Below are 19,932 nucleotides of genomic sequence, written 5' to 3'. Positions count from 1 at the left end.
CATGAATAAGAAAATCGTCTTGAAGGGGTTAATGGGGATTGAAAGGGGGAGACATGGAGGTGTTTCGGAGGTAATGGAGGTGGGGGAGGATAAGAGAGGAGTGAGAGGGATGAGGGAGAAGGGAGGGTGAGATAAGGGTGGAGATGGAGAGATGGATAGTCAGAACGGTGATGTAAGGAGAGGGAAGGCATGACGGAGAGGGAGAGAGAGAGAGAGGGGGGGGGGAGGTTGGCTGAGGGGAGAGAGGTAAGGAGGAGGGAGAGGGGGAGGTAGAGAGAGGTAGGAGAGTTAGAAAAAAGTGGAGGGAGGGAAGGGAGGGAGGATAGAAGGGAGGAAGGGTCAGAAAGGTGGACGGGAGGAGAAAGAGAGAGAGAGAGAGGAGCAGGAGGGAGAATAGGATAAGAGGAGGGATGGAATAGGAGAGGGAGAGAAGGAGGAAAGGGAGAGACAAGGAGGACGTAGAGAAGAGAGAGAGAGAGAGAGAGACTGGGGAGATAGACTGATAGATAGATAAGAAATGGTAGTGGAAGCTAAAGGAAGAGAGAGAGGATAGAGGCAAAGGTCGAGGAAGTTTTTAGGAAACACAGAAGGAAGAGATAGAGAAAGGATGATAAAGGATGGTGAGGGGATGAGGGAGGGAGGGATGGATAGATGGAGATAGAGGGAGGGTGAATAGAGCGATGCAAAGATTGGGGTTGGAGGGAGGGAGGGAGGAAGGGATAGAGAGGATGAAAGCAAGGTAGAGGAAGATTAAGTGGAGGGAGGAAGGGATAGCTGTCGCTGGAGAGGAGAGGAAGGAGGGAGGAAGGTAGGTGAGAGAGAGAGAGAGAGAGAGAGGAAGGAATCGAGTAAGAAAGTGGGAAGGGAGGGAGAGAGGGATGGAAGGAGGGAGGGATAGTAGGAGGACTGTCGCGAGGGAGAGAGGGGGGGGAGGGAGAGAGGGTTGGAGGCAAGAAGAGAGGGGAAGGAGTAGAGGGAGGAAAGGAGGTTGAGAGGAGGGAGGGAGTGTCGCGGAGAGAGAGAGAGAGAGAGAGAGAGAGAGAGAGGGAGGGGGGGGGTATTGGGGAAGGGGAAAGGGAGGGCGGTAGAAGATGGGGGTAGGGAGGCAGGGAGGGGAGACTTGTACATTTCCTTCTCGCACTGGCTGGCTGGAACCTCACTCAGTCAGTTCCTTCTCGTCTGAGGGTCTGCCGCCCACCCCTTCACTCGGGAGGGACATCCACGTGTTGCAGACCCTTCCCTTGCAATCCCGCCCTTCAACACGACCCTTCCCCGTGTTGCAAAGTGTCCAGTGTGCTTTGATCCTACACTTTTAGTATCCGTAGTGGTGCGCCGGGAATCATCTGCTTCGATATATAAAAAAGTGTTGTTGTGAACGTTGCTTCCCTTCCTCCTCTCCCTCTCTCCCTTCCTACCTACCCACCTGTCTGACTCGCTGCCTGACTCCTTCTCAACCTACCTATCTGCCTGCCTTGCTACCTACTTACCTATCTGCTTCTTGGTCTATCTACCTATCTGCCTCATTGTATACCCACCTACTTACCTAATTGCATTAATCTCATCCTTCTTAAACTCATTACCAACCAAGGAATCAACCTATTGTGTCCTTTCAGCTTTTCTTCTTTTCCTACTCACCCATCTTTCTACATACTTGCCTTGCTTTCTACCTACTTACCTATCTGCCTGCTTCCTCCCATCATTCCTTCCTTCCTATCTCCCTACGCACGTTTTTATCTTCCTGTTTGCCTACCTTCCTCCTCCTCTACCTATTAACCTACCTACGTCCTTCGTCCCATACCAGCCTCCCTGCTATCTCCTTGCCTAACTGCCTAACTGCCTACCTACCTGCCTGCCTCCTGTCTCCCTGCCTACCTGGATAACCTTGGGCATCAGCGTAACTCGAGTGTTGCTGCGGCTGCCCCGTCACCTGGTGAGTAGAAGAGGAGGAGGAGAAGGAAGAAGAAGAAGAAGGCTTTGAGTCGTATTCTAAGTAGCACTAGAGACTGTGTAACAGCTCATCCTTAGCGATTTATTCAGCATCTTACAAGTCACCATTCTCCTATGTGCTCTCTCTTCCTTAGCGAATTATTTAGCATCTTACCGCTAATATTGTCATGTGTGCTCCTTCCTTCTCAGCCATATATTTAGCATCTTACCGCTAACTTTCTCTTGTATTTTATCTGTTATGTTTTGATATCGAAAGTTATTGCACCAGTAACAAGCTAAGGGATACTGAACCTTAATGTTCGGAGTAAGTCGCTTACGAAGAGGCGTTGTGAAGTCTCCTATTCCACTTAAGCTGGTATTTCTTTCAGCTTACAAGGCACTTCAGCACCTCTTCCATGCTGTAGTCAGTTTATTTTCACCTGAGAGAACTGGGTCATTGCTATAACTTGAGTACTAAGTCGTGGGTGTATGGAATTCGATGAGCTTTAGTTTTGAGGTCGGAATGAGTCTCCTTGGTTACTAGTTAAAGTAACCCTCCAATATGACTACAGTGAGCCATGAAAGGGTTATGAATTTTTACCAGGTTAGAGTATACACACTACCACTTGACACACTAGTACTCTGTTGCATACTACTTATACACACTAACACTTGACACACTAGTACTCTGTTGCATACTACTTATACACACTACCACTTGACACACTAGTACTCTGTTGCATACTAATTATACACACTACCACTTGACACACTAGTACTCTGTTGCATACTACTTATACACACTACCATTTGACACACTAGTACTCTGTTGCATACTATTTATACACACTAACACTTGACACACCAGTACTCTGTTGCATACTACTTATACACACTACCATTTGACACACTAGTACTCTGTTGCATACTATTTATACACACTAACACTTGACACACTAGTACTCTGTTGCATACTACTTATACACACTAGCACTTGACACACTAGTACTCTGTTGCATACTACTTATACACACTACTACTTGACACACTAGTACTCTGTTGCATACTATTTATACACACTAGCACTTCATCTGTGCATATGACATGTTGGTATTTTTCTTTGTGTTATGTACGTGAAATGTGTAGGTTTTAAATTTGTATACATAACACAAATATCTGGATCTGTAATTATGAAAACAATTCACTGAGGAAAAGGTGATACGTACCCTAATAAATACTTACTCCACGAGGGTCATTAGGGCAAATAATCACTATAATTATGTCCAAATTTTCCAACAGATGACGGTCCACGAGTCTTAATAAATAAATCGAGAAATGAATAAATAAATGAATAAATATTGATTGACAATGCAAGGGTCGTTAAAATAGTCAAGATTCGAGAAGTCGTATGCTTAGTGGTCCTGTAAGCTTCGCAACACCATCTCTTAAGTGATTTATTTTTGCATGGTACACCTTAAAATCCCCTTGTACGTGGCTTGTATCTTTCCAATGTCGACATAGTTTGCGTCAGGAAAATATAAGAGGATACCGAGGCGTTACGTGCAGAATAAATCATTAAGGGAGAAGTGTTACGAAATATCCAAAGCCACGAGTCAAAAATTTCCCCTAGAATTCAATCGTCGACGTTATATCCTGGTCCCTAACTGCACTGCCGGGTGAAGAGGGTATAAAGGGAGGTGGGTGGAATAGGGTCCCTGGGCTAGTCAAGCGTAACTAAACCAATTTGACGTGTAAGTTTAGGAGGAGTGGTAGTGGATGTGCTCGATGTGTGCTCAGTCTGTTTGCTCGTGTGTTCGTTGTGAGTGGGTGTTCGTGTTCGTGTGTGTTCGGGTTTCGCATCTCGTGTCTTCTGTGATGTGTTTTTATGTTCGTGTGATCGTGTGTTTGTTCCCCTGTATTTGTGCTCTCGTGTGTTCGTGTTATCGTGAGTTTGTTTTCTTGACTGCGTTCTTGTATGCATTCTGGTGTGTTTGTGGTCTTGCATGTTTGTGTTCTTGCATGTTTGTGTTGTCATGTCTTATATGTGTTCGTGTTCTTTTATGTCGTGTGTTTTATAAGGGTTTGTTCTTAATGCTCATGGTTTTCTTTTCTTTTAATGCTCGTTTTCTCTTTATGCTCGTGTTCTCATCATGCTCGTGTTCTAGTCGTGCTCGTGCCCCAATAAAGCTGACGCCCTAAAAACGCTTGTGTTCTGATAAGGTTCTGCTCATAATCCTAGTGTTTTAATCATGCTCGTGTTCTACTAACGTTCGTGTCCTAAAAACGCTTGTCATAAAAACGTTTGTATTCTCATCATGTCTGTGTTCAATCAACGTTTGTGTCCTAATAGCGCCCGTGTTTTAATGTCCTGTTTTCATAATCTCAGCCTTCTCATGATGCCCATATTCAGACACCGCTCGCCTTTCCCATAATGTGAGTTATTCGCAGTCACCATCTAACTTTGCCTTAAGATGCGGCTCTCTCACACTCGCCTCTCGCCTTCCCATATGCTGAGTTATTTGTAGTCAGCATCCCCTAACCCTGTCCTAATATGCAGCTCTCACACTATCCCACACAGGGTCTTGTTGGCAAATGAGAGAGCACTTGTGTTTGGTGTTTTTTCTTATGGGATTGGCCGTGAGTGCTCCGTTTATGGTTGCTTAATCATGTACCGATACAATGATTATATCGGGAGAAGAAGCAGTGGTGGTGCTGGGGGGAAGAAGAAGTGGTGGTGTTGATACCGATAATTTATTGTGTATTGTGTACGGTAATTACTTTTTTGTGTGTATTCATGGTCTATCTATATGTCTATATATCCATCTATCTACAGTATTTATCCATCTATCTATCCATTTGTGTTCTCTCTTTTTTGTTTTTTATGTATTTATTTAACACACTGCCATTTCTTTTCTTTCATTCCTATTTATCTATATGTTTTGGCCCTCCATGACTGGTACATATAAAGGCGTTAACCTGCAATACTTTATTTATTTATTCATTTATTTATTTACTTATTTTGACTCAACATGACTATCTTATGGGACCTTCAACAAACCCCTCTCATATAAAAAGGAAGGAGATTCAACTGCACTCTCAAATAATGATCCGAGGATCATGATGGCAAGAAATTGGACGTTTCCTAAGTATTACATTTTAATTTATCTTAACTCTTTTATTACTAAGATGTAAATCTTCCACAATTTACACTGAAAAAAAAATCAAAGGAGAGGACTGCTGCTAAAAATGAACTTGGTAACGAATAATTATACATACAGATTATTTTTTGCGATTATTATAACTGTACGAGTAGATTATAGACTCGTAATCCTGCAAAAAATATGCTGATAATAATTATGATCCCAGGAAAGGAAATCCAAAATCTAAACTACTGAAGATAATTCATGGTAAATAACAGCATATATTTCGAGAAATTTTTTACTTATTCTCATCCTAACACTTACATAATACAAAAGAATATTCCAGCTATATATATATATATATATATATATATATATATATATATATATAAATAGATAGATAGATAGATAGATAGATAGATAGATAGATAGATATGATTATTTTTATAATAAGAGTATGGGGGAGAAGATTATAAGGCCTGTATCAATGTTTTATTTTTAAATTGGTTAAGACAAATTTATGGCAAATAGCTGGGAATATTTTTTAGATATCTTTATATGTAAAAACAGGCGAAAGAGTTTTTTTTTATGTAGGTGTAGCGCTTATTATTATTATTATTATTATCATTATTATTATTATTATTATCATTATTTTTATTATTATTATTTTAATAAACTGGTAACCTCTGGAAAAACAAATGAGTCTTTTGATGTTTCACTAGAGAGAGAGAGAGAGAGAGAGAGAGAGAGAGAGAGAGAGAGAGAATTTTATAACAGGCGTCTTGCAAAACTTTTTTATATTCTTAAGCAGACGATGAAGGCGTTGCCAACAGAGACAAAATCCTTTACTGCAAGAGAAAAAATAAGACTTACGTAATTGTTAATATTTATTTGAGTGACAGACTTTATGCCGACAGTTAAACATTATTATAGCCTTTTATTTATTTATCTAATTATTATTATTGTTGTTGTTGCTAGTTTTATTATTTTTAGTAGTAGTAGTAGTAGTAGTAGTAACAGTAACATCATCATCATCATTATTGTTATTGTTAGCTATCCTCATCCTCACCATCATCATCATCATCTTACCTATTATTGTTATTATTAGTTTTCCTCATCCCATCCCCATCCCCATCCCCATCATCATCATCATCATCATCATTATTATTATTATTATTATTATTATTATTATTATTATGACTTGTTACTGCAGGCTGAATTCTTAATTAAGCCCAATTATACAATAATTATCTGGGAAAGGAGTGAAAGGTTTGTTTTACTATTAGTTTGGCCAAGAGAGACGATGGGAAGTGGGTAGACAGTTTTTATTCATTTTCTTTATTAATCTCGGGGGTCAGTGTAAATAAAATTGTACTGTTATAATAATGATCCTGCATGACCAGTTCTTCAGAAACACCTTCATTTATCAGGTTCCATAATTTGTAAACCTTCAGGAGAGATTTAAGCTGGGTTTAAGATTGCTTGCTTATTCTGTCACCTTCAGGTATCAGGCTACGTAATTTACAAACCTTGATGAAAGATTTAAGGTGGAATGAAGACTGTTTATATTCTCACCTTCATTCATGCAGGTATTAGGTTTAACTAACTGTAGTTCAGGTAAATTAAGTTACTGTAGGCAGGATTATGCTAGACGAAGTTACTGGGGTAGATTTAGTCTGGTCAGGCCGTACTGGGTCACTCACGCAGGGAGCAAATATACTTCACAACAAAAATATAGAATGGATATTTAAGTGAAGATCTGCTACCAAACGAAATTATCCCCACTGATTATAAACTTCTCCGGAGACTTCCTTGCCGTAAAATTAGAGTAAATTAGAGTAAAGAGCCTTATACACAGAGTCTCATGAGTTTTCTTATCGTAACTACATGTTCCAGTAGACAGATGGATAGAATTTCATGTTGGGGAAAATTCATAAAACATGCATTTTTTTTTTCTTCTGGGTTTATGAGTAACTAATATGATTTTTTCAGTTACATAAAGATATATATATTTTTTCGCCTTTTGATCAAACTGGAAAAATTAGCCTCTTGAAAAGTGACGTCATTTTCAGTTTATTCTCGCCATCTCCAGACGATTTTATTCAGCGTGGGAGAGACCTTTCAACCTGGAGACATTTATTTATTTATTTATTTTTCTATATATCCTAATCTATTTATGCATCTATTTTTTTTTTTATCAATTTATTTACTCGGTACCAGTTCCCTAAAAGCTTTTTTTTTTTTTTTTTTTTTACTCAGGAGAGAGTTTTTCCAAAGAGGATTTAATATGGCCTTCATTAACCCCTTTACCAAGACAGGTCTGTCTTGTGAAAAAAAAAAAAAGTCGGTAAATAGCCAGAATAGTGAAATAAACGTCATTGAACTGAAGGGGTAGAGATATATCCGACATACTGGCACATTGACTCGTATTCTTGTTCGTAATATATAGAGACATTTTTTGTGTATGTGATTTATTTTTCATATTACAGCTTAATATCTCTGTGTAGGGTATTCGTTTATTATCATTATTATTTTTATTACATTTTATTAGTGTTAGTATTAGTATTAGTATTGGTATTATTAGTATTATCATTAGTATTGTTATTATTATTATTATTATCATTATTATTATTATTATTATTATTGTTGTTGTTTTTTTATTTTTATTATTTTTATAATTATTATTTTTAATCGAAAGACGGTAGGCTGCATTACTAATACAATTGAGGATATTAAGGTGTAACAGACAAAATAAATCACTAAGGAAGAGGTGTTACGAACCAAAATCAAAGCGAATATTGCACATCATTATAACTGAATACCAGGTGTTGCAAAAGTATGTTAATATTATAAGATCCACAGAACGTACAAGACTACATCTAGGCATATCAGGCAGAATAAATCGCTGAGAAAGAGGGGTTACGAAATCTCCAAAGGGAAAGAGAATATGGCACGTTATTATCAGGCAGCAGTTGCATGACAGGTGTTGCAAATCATCCTTCAGGTGCAGTTCTTACTCAGCAGTTATTGTGTGTGTGTGTGTGTGTGTGTGTGTGTGTGTGTGTGTGTGTGTGTGCTATCTGTTCATTTTTCGTCATATACCGTCCGTGTTTTTCTCTATTATCCGTCGGTGTGTGTGTGTGTGTGTGTGTGTGTGTGTGTGTGTGTGTGTGTGTGTGTGTGTGTGTGTGTGTGTGTGTGTGTGTGTGTGTGTGTGTGTGTGTGCTATCTGTTCATTTTTCGTCATATACCGTCCGTGTTTTTCTCTATTATCCGTCGGTGTGTGTGTGTGTGAGTGTCTGTGAGTGTGTGTGTGTGTGTGTGTGTGTGTGTGTGTGTGTGTGTGTGTGCTATCTATTCATTTTTCGTCATATACCGTCCGTGTTTTTGCCTGTCTCTGTATTTCGTCTATGTCCTCACTATAATGGCTCAATTTCACTATGATGGATCAATTTCAGACTAAATAAATATCTTCTCATAGCAAGAAAATTAAAGTTAAAAAATATAATCGTGTTAGAAAGGGCTGAAACTGAGATGACGAAAGAGTAAACAAACAGCTAATTTCTGAGTGTCATTTATGGAACAGTGTAAGCGTTAGATGTGGTTAGTATGCGTGCCACGTAACAAAGTACAGTGGGCAGCGAGGTTGTTGTTATTGGTGGTGATGGTGTGGTAGTGGTGGTGGTGGTGATGGTGATAGTGGTGGTGGTGGTGGTGGTGGTGGTGGTGGTGATAGTGGTAGTGGTGATAGTGATGGTGATGGTGGCAGTGGTGGTGGTGGTGGTGTCCCAGGCTCATCTGAAACGTGAACCCGATGGACTGCAGGCTTCAGTTGCCCTTCTCCTGTAGTCCACCAGCCTTCCTTTCGGGGGACAGGGAAGTAGTGGAGGAACTTTTGTATAACCAGGCATTTGAGTTTGCCAGTTATATCAGTGTCACTACATGAAGGCGTCCCTCCCCAGCATCCAGCAACGAGGTAAAAGAGCCACACACACACCTAAGTTTCATCATGAGTTACACAAATGACTCAGAAAACTGGGAATGTCCGCACCTTGGTTGCCTTCTCTGAATAGGTATAATAGAACAGCTGTAATCAAGAAGTTTGGTTAGCCTGCATGCCACGTTATAGAGCGCATTCCAGCAGCGAAGGAAAAAAAAAAAACTACATATTTTACTCTCATCGCGGACTTCACAAATAGGCATCAGCAATTAAGCTTTGTCTTCACTTTCACTGACTATTATGGTCAGGTCTGTCATATCTAAATTGGGGTTTGATTTGGAAACACGTCGTTAGTCTGGTGTTAGCTGAGGCTGTTGGTCATTCTAGGCGTGGTTAGAAATGGTTACTTTAAAGCATAATATAAGACTGAGGCAAGGGTGAATGTGGTTAGGTAATGTTAAAACCAAGAATTTATTGTTTAGCTTGGTTAATACCAGGAGATGTCAGGCAGTCTCAGGGACAATATTAGGTGAATTCGTGGGATATTTGGAGCTTAGAAGTAATTTGGTGTAACTCGGCTAGATGTGGCTAAAGATAAGATTATGTAATTCAGCTTAGACTAAGTTTGAAGCAAATTATGGTTTGGATAGCTTGGTAGATAGGTTACGTTAGGTTAGAAGTTACGAAACGTTTGCTTATTTCTTTAGATTACGTCATACTTGATTTGGTGGTTAGGCTGAGTTAGAACTGGCCATACAAAGCAAGGTTAGGTCATTGTACGCTAGCATAGGTCAGATAGTATTAAGTTGAATTATCTGTGGTTAAGTTAAATTAGATGAAATTAGGCTCATTTATGTCAAGTTACTGCAGGTAAGACTGTGCCATACGAGGCTGTTAAGTCAGATTACTCGTAGTTTGTCAAGTCAGGTCGTATAGATTGAAGTCAAATGAAGCCAGGTCTGACTAGGTTACGTAAAGTCATGTCGAGTTAATTTTTAGTTTGGTTATTCGTAGTCAGACAAGATTAGGTTAGTCAATTAAACCTTTGGAACCTTGAACAAAGAGCAGACATGAAGGTGAGCGCGAGGCCAGTGTGTTGAGTCACCGTGATCTGCACCACCCATGACGGTAGGGGTTAAGGTCAGTTGGGGTGAGGGGAGGTGAAGTGAGGGTACTTGACGTCATACGGGGTTAGAGGGGTTCAGTTAGGTTGAGGTCGAACCAAGGCCCCGGTGAACATATAAAACCGGTACTAATAATATTTCCTTTCAGATGTTTACACTCTATCTTTTCTACGCATGGCATTTACAAACTTTACGACGCGCTCAAACATGGCCATTACAACATTTCGACTTTTACACTCCTTCTCTATCCATACTTCGCCAGCACGGAGAAGGGTTAATTGTGGATCACTCATCCTTCAAGGACAAATTTCGGTCTTGCAGTTAACCTCATGTGGAGTAAGCGCTTAATTTTGACAGACGATCATGCAATTTGGTAAGAAAAAAACAAGACTGGTTCGTTAAAAAAAAAAAAAAAAAAATCAGTGTGAATCATAGTAAGAGGTTATGTAGTGTGTTAACAAAAGGTAAGTAAGATTAAATGGTTTAGTTGCACTGCCATCTTGAACAGCGTTATCCAGTTTTAAGCAATAAAGAAAACATCGGATGGAAGAGGTTAATCATCCGGCTGAAATGTCGTGATGCTGACTGGCCAGAACAAAATCCTGGAAGTGAGGAAATGCACACAATGGACAAAAAGCCGTTTAAACATTACAAACCTTTTTCATCACCTGGCCTATGAACAATGAACAGTGAAGTGAGTATATTTCATTTCCTCTCCCAGTAACCATGATTTCGTGTCCAGTTCTCCATACTAACTACACTTCACCTCTTAATTTTCGAGGCTCTTTATGTGAATCTATTTTATTCTTATTCGTGATTTTTTTTCTATTTTTTCTTTGACCGATTCTTTCTATATAGTCATGGTTTTTCTTCTTTGCGTAAATTTGCCATCTTTTTTTTTTTTTCCCCGAGGCTCATTATTCCTAACTTTTAATGTCTTTTTGTGATTCTGCTTTTTAGAAACTTTTTCCTCTTACATTTCTTCTTTTTTCGTTGCTCAGCTTCTTTCGTGACTTTGTTTCTCCACTTTTCATATTTCCATGAGTTTCTTTTGTGTGTGGGGGGGGGGGCGTGCGCGCGCGGCCGGGCGCGTCTTTACTTTTCATATTTATCTTGACTTTCACTAATTGTGACTCCATTTTCAAGAATTTTTCAACTGTTTTCGTAAATTTGTCTTATTTCGTGACTTTTCATAACTTTTATCAATATTAATTATTATTTGTATATAATTTTTCATATTTTTGTGTCTTTTTTTGTGCTTTTGTTTTTTGTGATTTTTTTTTTCTTATCGTGATTTTTTTTCTTGGTGGTAGGTGGTGGCGACCATCAACCACTCACTTGATGTAGTGCTGCCTACTTCTTCCTTAGCCTTTATCATTCTTTTTCAGTGCCTGCCCTCCTCTCTTCCTATTTCTCCCATCTTTCCTGTCACTTCTTATTGCTTTTCTTTCCTTTACAGGTGGCTTTACATTGAGTGACAAGCCAAATGGTTTCCTGTAAGCCAAGAAACCATTCACAAAGCTGGGTGGTAACCGTATAACCAAACCATACGTGCTCCCTACGTGTCAACAAGTGGGTTGGTGGAGGATTAGTGCCCCCTCCCCATAAAACAAATAACTCAGAGTCAAATGGCCACCCCTTACGGGATTATGACGTCTGGCAATAAAATAGAATAGACTTTTTTACTGCTTCTTTCATCATATTCAGTTTTCAGTTTTCACAACATTCTTTGTCCTTATTCCTAAAGTTTTATGTTTTTCTTTTACTTTTCGCCGTTCCCATACTTCCCTTCTTTGTTTGTCTTTATTCTAAAAAATTTTCACGTTCTTCCTTTTATTTTCCGCCTACTTCCTTTACTTCTTTTCTTTGTTTTTCATTGTTCTTAACTTTTTCAATGTTTTGCTTTTTACGTTTCGCCTTTCCTGTTTCCATTAACTTTTTACCTACTTCCCTTTTTTTGTTTGTCCTTATTATTTAAAAATTTCACTTTTTTTCCTTTTACTTTTCGCCGTTCCCTCACTTCCGTTCCTGCACTTCAGCGTCCCTAATAAAGCTCCTTCACTTCCCCGGCTGGCCAAGCGTCTGGACAGCCAACCGTCCACACATGCCTGCGGCTTTTGCGGCGGGTAATAAGTGAAATGAGCGCAAGTGCAGGTTCGATACTCACACCGCAGCTTCCTGGCGGTGTGTGTGTGTGTGTGAGAGAGAGAGAGAGAGAGAGAGAGAGAGAGAGAGAGATGACCGTCTAGGTGTTTGTCTCCTCTCTACATGCGTGTGCCTGTGTCTGTTTTGTATTCTTCCTCCCTCCCTCCCTCCTTTCCTTTCTCTGTTTATCTGTGTGTGTGTGTGTGTGTGTGTGTGTGTGTGTGTGTGTGTGTGTGTGTGTGTGTGTGTGTGTGTTTTATCTACCAAGTGGAGAAAATGGAGAGGGTTGCACTTGTAGTCAGGATGTATGTGTTACTGGCGTTATCTTCTTTGTTCTAGTTAGTTAGTGTGTGTGTGTGTGTGTGTGTGTGTGTGTGTGTGTGTGTGTGTGTGAGAGAGAGAGAGAGAGAGAGAGAGAGAGAGAGAGAGAGAGAGGGTGGGGTGAAGAGACACTGTTTTCTCCATATTCCTAGCAAAAACTCATCAAAATATAAATGATTACATAATAATTATTATTTTACTGCTCACAACCTGAGAGAGAGAGAGAGAGAGAGAGAGAGAGAGAGAGAGAGAGAGAAAGCATAATCATTAAAAAAATCCACATCATTTAAACTCCAACATACAAAAATAAGACAAAAAGCTCTTTCCCTAAAAAACAGGAATACAGAAATAAAACTACTCTTTTTACCCTCATAAAACTATCATGATCACTGCCCCACGCCGCCACAAGATGACAGTGCAGGCGTCTTTTTCCTCACTTTGTTATTGTGGTTGAGCTGAGGTTGCAGTTTAAAAAGTGAGATTTGCCTGTGTATATTTGGGTGGGAGTGTTGGCGTGTTATTTTTTTTTTTTCCGCGATTTAGATAAGACTTGATTTGAATTTTCGTTTATTCTGTTGCCTGAAGGGACCGGACAGAGAATTTCCAAGCACTGAATATCGCGTGAATGGATGAATAGTCTTATTTTCAGTGCATTGGCTGAGAACTACCCCTACTCATGTTTTTCCTTCCATTCGGTGAAAAAATCGGAAACAGAGCTGCTTACAGTAGAGTTGACATTAAGTTTACATAAACAAAACAGGGTTTAATGACCCTTACTGAGTAGTCTGGCTTTAATAGAAACAACAAAGCCTCGTTTTCTGTATTAAACATGTCAGAACAGAATAATGTTGATTATGATGATCATGATCGTGGTAATGATGGTCATGACTGATTAAGTCATAAGTGTACACAGCAAACGGGAGGTGCAGCGAGACGAGGCATATCTAATGCAGTTGCAACTCCCATTTATATCTCATGAATATCAAAGGCAGTGCCTCCATGATAGACCTCTGTTGATTTCTTACGTCTTATATTACAAGGCCTGTCTATAGTTCTGCATAAAGAGGGCATACTCAAGGAGGCAGATGGTGCCCTGGACAGTACCACCACGTAATTCATAAACTCTTTCTTTGTATATATAAATAGTTTGGAATTTATTGACAAAGCGAAACAAAAAATGATAGCTTCACTATGGAGAGGTAATTTTTACCATTATAGTTGCTGTACGCATATGTATAAAGTCACTGTCTTGACTGACATTCACAAATGTATGCTTAACATATTGCCGGATGCAAAGCAGCTTACAGTTGCACTAACAAAAAAAAAAGTAATAATAATAATACTCATACACTTCACATTCAGTGTTTCATATCCAAATTTAGTAGTTTATTAACAAAAAAGGGAGGGGGGGGGTGCGAGGTCACGGAAGGGATGCAACACTCAAAATTAGCAACATAAGATGCATAACTCACACTTAAATAACAATATTAGGCAAGATTACGCGTACAGTTTCCACTTCCAATTAGAACAGACTTCACTGAACAATAAATTTAGTAGTTTCCATTTTGAAAGCGGTGCGGACACTCATGTTCTTAGTAAAATCTAGGGCTATTTTCAAATTATTCCAAACACATATCCCTCGGCATTTAGAGAGAGAGACAGACAGACAGACAGAGTGAGAGGGAGAGGGAGAGAGGGGGAGAGAGAGCCACTTGTTCAAAACTTGTGCAACATTTAATCTACTTTCCTTCCTGCAAGTGATACCCTTTCCACCACTTTCCTCTCCCCTCCCGTCCCCTCTCAACTCCACTCCCCTCCTCTCCGCTCCCCTCCCTCCCTCCCTTCTCCTTCCCTCCCTTCTCCTTCCCTCCCTTTCTCTCCCCCCCTGCAATTGAGCCACATGGGGGAGGCATCGAAGCCGTGTAAGCTACCCCTGTTTGCCGACACGAGGGTGGTGTATGGTCGCTGGCTGTTTGTGTGTGGGGGGGGGGGTAGATGTCTGTGCATGTATCTGTATGTATGTGTGTGTTTATGTGTGTGCGTGTTTTTGTTTGGGTGTATGAGTGTGATTATGTGGGTGTCTTCATTTATGTGTACTGTATGTATCTGTGTGTGTGTGTGTGTGTGTGTGTGTGCAACCCGATCCACTCACCTACCCACCCTCTTGAAGCCAACCCAACACCACCCTAGGCCGAGGGAATTAATACGCTCACCTTACTTCATTAACGCATCACTTTGCAACACCTGCTTATTGCATCATTTCCACCATCTCCCAGCTTTACTTGCATCGTTGACACCTTCAGCCATCATTCACATCATCCTCCACCTTCAGCTGCACTATAATATGATGCTAGTCACGAAGAAGTACTATGGAAATAACAGAGCCATAGTATTGTCTTTTTCCGCCACTGAGCCACGTAAAATAATCTTACAAAGTACTAAAATCTAAGCCAAGTTAATGTAAAAGAACTACAGTAGAAAATCCAACCCAAGCCTCATCTGGGAGTGAACCATATGTAGTCGACTGCAGGAAACTAACACTGCAGCCCACCATCCCCCTTTCGGGAGATGGGAGTGAGGAGGAATTCGTGTTATAAATTGCGATATCACCTTTTACTCGCTTTGGTGGCAACGTATAGGCGTCTCAGTACGTATGAAACTTAACATCCCCCTGTATAGCCAAACGGGGGAATTTTTTTGTTACTTTATAGCATTGTTCTCTAGCGTTTTTTTTTTTTTTTTTTCAAGCTTATTGGGATCTTTAGTGAACGTTGCTGTTTTTATTTATGAAGTTGTTTTATATTTTACTTTCATTTATTTGACGTAGGAGGTTGTAAGGGAAAGGACTCTGAGCTGTGAAAGGAGAAATGGGTGAGAGAGAAAAAACAACGAGGGAAGGAATGGCTAGGTGGGAAGATGAAGGATGCGAGGTGTGTAGACTAAAGGCGTGATAGGCTGGATGAAAGAAATGGGTAAACGATAAAAAGAAAAGGGGAAGAAAAGGGTTGATGAAAAGATAGATGTGTGGTGGACAGCCCAAGTAGATGCAAGAACAGATGAAGGAAATGGAAGGATTGAGAGAGAATGGAGAAAAGTTGGATAGGATGAAAGAAATGGAAGGATTGAGAGAGGATGGAGGAAATTTCGAAAGGCAGAAATAAAGAAACAGATGATATGGAAGAATAACGAAGAAGGAAAGAGGAAAGGAGGAGGAGGAAAACAAGAGGGCAGGAAGGACTGGCAGAAGGGAGGAACGGAAGGAAGGGAAGAACGGAGGAAAGGAAAGGAGAGAAGTCCGGATGAACGAGAAAAAGAAAGGAAAAAAAAAACGACAGGAAGGAAGGAAGGTTGGGATTAAAGGAAGGAAATGAAGAAACTAGGAAAGGAGGGAGGAAAGAACGGAGGAAAGGGAGGGATGGAGCGAAAGAGGAAAGGAAGGAAGGACAGGAAAGTAAAGTGTTGAACAGCTGTGGTGCGAAAGAGACGTTAGAACAGGAAGTAGGAGGGCGTGGGAGGAGACACTTGGGAAAGGAAAAAAGGAAAGAACATTAATGAATAAAGGATGAGAAAGGTGTTTGGCTTTACTCTCTCTCTCTCTCTCTCTCTCTCTCTCTCTCCCCGCGTATAAGTCTGTACGTATGTGCATGTACTGTATGTGTGTATTGTGTATATGTGCTTATCTTATTTTTAAAAATAGTCCTCTATACGTTTGCAGGGAGAGAGAGAGAGAGAGAGAGAGAGAGAGAGAGAGAGAGAGAGAGAGAGAGAGAGAGAAGAAAAATATATTTAACACAACGAGACCCACCATAGCGATGCAGTAAAATAATTAACACATTAAAATTTATAAAAAATATCGCTTGATAGATGCAGGAAACGGGAAATGCCAATAGCTTTCGATAACAAGAGTGCTTCAATAGCCATTTGCGAGGCCACTGAGCTGTTGACGTTCTAGGAAAAATATGTGTACGTACCACTTGGAAATGCGCGACTTATTCATCACCCCTTGACATCATCACTAAATATCACCTCGGCTCTTGACATCATCGCAGTCACCACCTCACAGCTTCTTCACATCACATTATCATCTTATTTCTCATCACCACTGCAATCACGATCTCACCCACTAACATCACATCACTGAAGGGTGGTAGCTGGGGGCGCCCATCATCCACTCACTTGATGTAGTGCTGCTTACTTCTTCGCTCATGTCTGTCATTCTTTTCCTGTGTCTGTCCTCTTCTGTTCCTGTTTCTCCCATCCTTTCTGCCACAGTTTATTACTTTTCTTTCCACTTCAGATGGCTCTACACTGAGTGACAAGCCAAATGGTTTCCTGTAGCTCAGGAAACCATTCACTGTGTTGGGTGGTAACCATATAGCCATATAACAGGGTGACGTGGAGCCTGCTATGGTGCCCCTGTTATCTGGGTGGAGACACAAACGCAGCATCCACTTAGGAACCCAACATCCAGAATAGTCCCTGCGCCTCGCTGTGGCAAGGCGCCGTCAACTACATGGGATTCTCGGTTCACTGCACGGGATGACCTTGCAGAGGGGGTTGCTTTCCTGCGGTTGATGGGTCTGCTTGATCAGACAGACTAGGGTAGCGCAACAACAACAATATCACCGTTACATAACTCCAATTATAACTTCATCCTAATCATAACACTAGTCCACCAACATCACGTCATCATAACATCACCTTTCTCCTAACATCACCGCAGCCACAGTCTAATCCACTAACATCACAGCGTCATCACATCACCTCATTTCTAACATGGCAATCACGATCTCACCACAAACATCACATCATCAGATCACCACATCAGTAACATAACATCACCTCAGTTGTACCCTGATCTCAGTTAGCCTCATCCACTAACACATTAATAATCACATAACAAGGATTTTTCTTTGGAATGGGGAATTACGTAACATCTCTTCCTTAACGATTTATTTTTGCATATTATACCTCGATATTCTCCTGTTTGATTATTGATGGCTATTTTCTGTATCAATTTCATTTACGTACAATATTAACCTCTTTATTATTATTATTATTGTTATTATTATTATTATTATTATTATTATTATTATTATTATTATTATCATTATTATTATTATTAACTTGAATCTAACTCTATGCTATCATTTTTAGGTCAAGATAGATTTTTCGAACTGGTGGGGTTGGATTTAGTCTTCATTAACCCCTTCACTATTAGAGAGTCGTCTTAAGATATAAAAAAAAAATCGTTTAGTACCTCTTAAGAAAAAGCTAAGAAAACATCACTGAGTTCACGGGGAGAAGGGATAGTAGGGAAAATAAATAAATAAATAAATAAATAAGATATAGGTGAATAAACAAACACAGATAAACAAACACATAAATAAATCGCAGAGGGAGACCCGTTACGAATCGCTTAACCCCAATAACTAACTTACATATTTCATTCTCCTTAACCACCAGACCATTTTATTCCTTTATTCACCCCAGGAATAAAGTGATAAATAAAACCTCCCCCAAAATAAACTAGCAAGAGACCAGCAAGAAGTAAGTACATAATGACGTACGTGGACTGAAGGGGTGATGTCAGAGAGCGTACGTCCCACTGACATCACTATCTGACATCATTACATCACCTCTGTTATCAGCTTACCACCACCTGTCTCGATCGGGTCTGAGGTCATGTAACTGAGTGCAACGTTTGGGTCTCTCTCTCTCTCTCTCTCTCTGCGTTTATAATATGCATAGAAGAGCACAAACACCCACCCACACACACACACACACACACACACACACACACACACACACACACACACACACACACACACACACACACACACACACACACACACACACACACACACACACACACACACACACACACACACACACACACACACACAGAAAGACAAATAGATAGATAGATAGACAAGTCAGAGAGATAGACACTTATACTGAAAAGGATATAAATCAGTATAAACACACACGTTATCATTCTAACCTCTTCGACATGCTGCTATCTTCACCATTTCCCAAATCTTTATTATCAGGCTCCTCTGTATGCTAAATCTGTCTTTCATCATTTTCAAGATATCTGCTAAGTTGAGGGAGATTGCCTGAGAATAGCTGAAGAGGAAATGAAAAGACGTTATCGTACTGAAGGGGTATAAAAGCATCTTATATCTATTTTAAGTCTCTTTAAGGCACACTGCAACCCAGACGCTGCAGCATAAGGGTCTCTGGGCGCAACACAAGGGAGGACAATAGGTTTATATTTATTCTGGGTGTAGAGGGTGTGCGGCTGAAACCTAAAGATAGAGTCGACACAATGAAGCCAAGGTGAACACAATAAGAGAGAGAGAGAGAGAGAGAGAGAGAGAGAGAGAGAGAGAGAGAGAGAGAGAGAGAGAGAGAGAGAGACAGAGAGAGAGAGAGACAGAGAGAGAGAGAGACAGAGAGAGAGGGTGACTGAAGAGGAAAAATATGCTGATAGTAATTTAAAATATATACGAATTTATTTATATTATTCTTTATATTTTTATTTACTTTGCAGTTAATTTATTTACTTCTTTATATATCACATCCAGAAAACATAACATTAACCTGAACACAAACACATAACAAACACATAACATTAGCCAGAACACAAACACATTACAGACACATAACATTAACCAGAACACAAAGACATTACAAACAAACAACATTAACCAGAACACAAACACATTACAAACACATTAACGAAAACACACGCACATTACAAACACATAACATTAACCGGAACACAGGTGATAACAAGAGCTTCATCAGACAATGCCAAAACAACTCTTTCTAATGCTTGAGCAACACGTGCCTAAGAAAGAGGTCACCTTCACTGAACAACAAAACAACTCTTCTGCACAGGATGCTGACATTTTTCTAACCAAACTAGGGCCCAAACAATATCCCTCACTGTGTATCTTCTATCTTAACACTCAGCTGACACCACCACAATACTCCTCGCTGATTGTTCTCTACGAGCATCCTAACACAGCTAACACCATCACAAAGGATAATATAAACACTCCACGCATACACTTTTCTCAGTTATTCATCGTCCTTCTAGCTGATCATACCCGTCCTTACTTTCTCCTCACCACAAGTAGCCCATTTTCCTCTTCTGATGAAAGCTGTGAATGTTTCTATCATTGCCTAGCACTTACATATATTTTTTAAGTATCTGAAGAAACAACACGACTTCGACATTAGTAGACGTTATGATTTTAGCTAAAAACTGTCATTCTATCATGTTCGACTTACTGTGTCAACTTCACTTGGATTTCAGATTTACGCC

The 19,932-nt window shown here is 40.0% G+C and overlaps 1 protein-coding gene across 3 annotated transcripts in view; it reads left to right on the top strand.

Moving 5' to 3' along the window:
* The window catches only part of LOC145417806 (innexin inx2-like), a 331,918-nt gene that overhangs the window by 221,692 nt on the left and 90,294 nt on the right, over positions 1-19,932 (top strand). The window lies entirely within an intron of this gene.

This window comes from Coenobita brevimanus, chromosome 111 (genome assembly GCF_032717465.1).
Source record: "Coenobita brevimanus isolate Jiangsu-jjx chromosome 111, ASM3271746v2, whole genome shotgun sequence".
Taxonomy (NCBI): Eukaryota; Metazoa; Arthropoda; class Malacostraca; order Decapoda; family Coenobitidae; genus Coenobita; species Coenobita brevimanus.
Note: the sequence above shows the minus strand (reverse complement) of the source record. Positions and strands in the feature narration are given on the sequence as shown.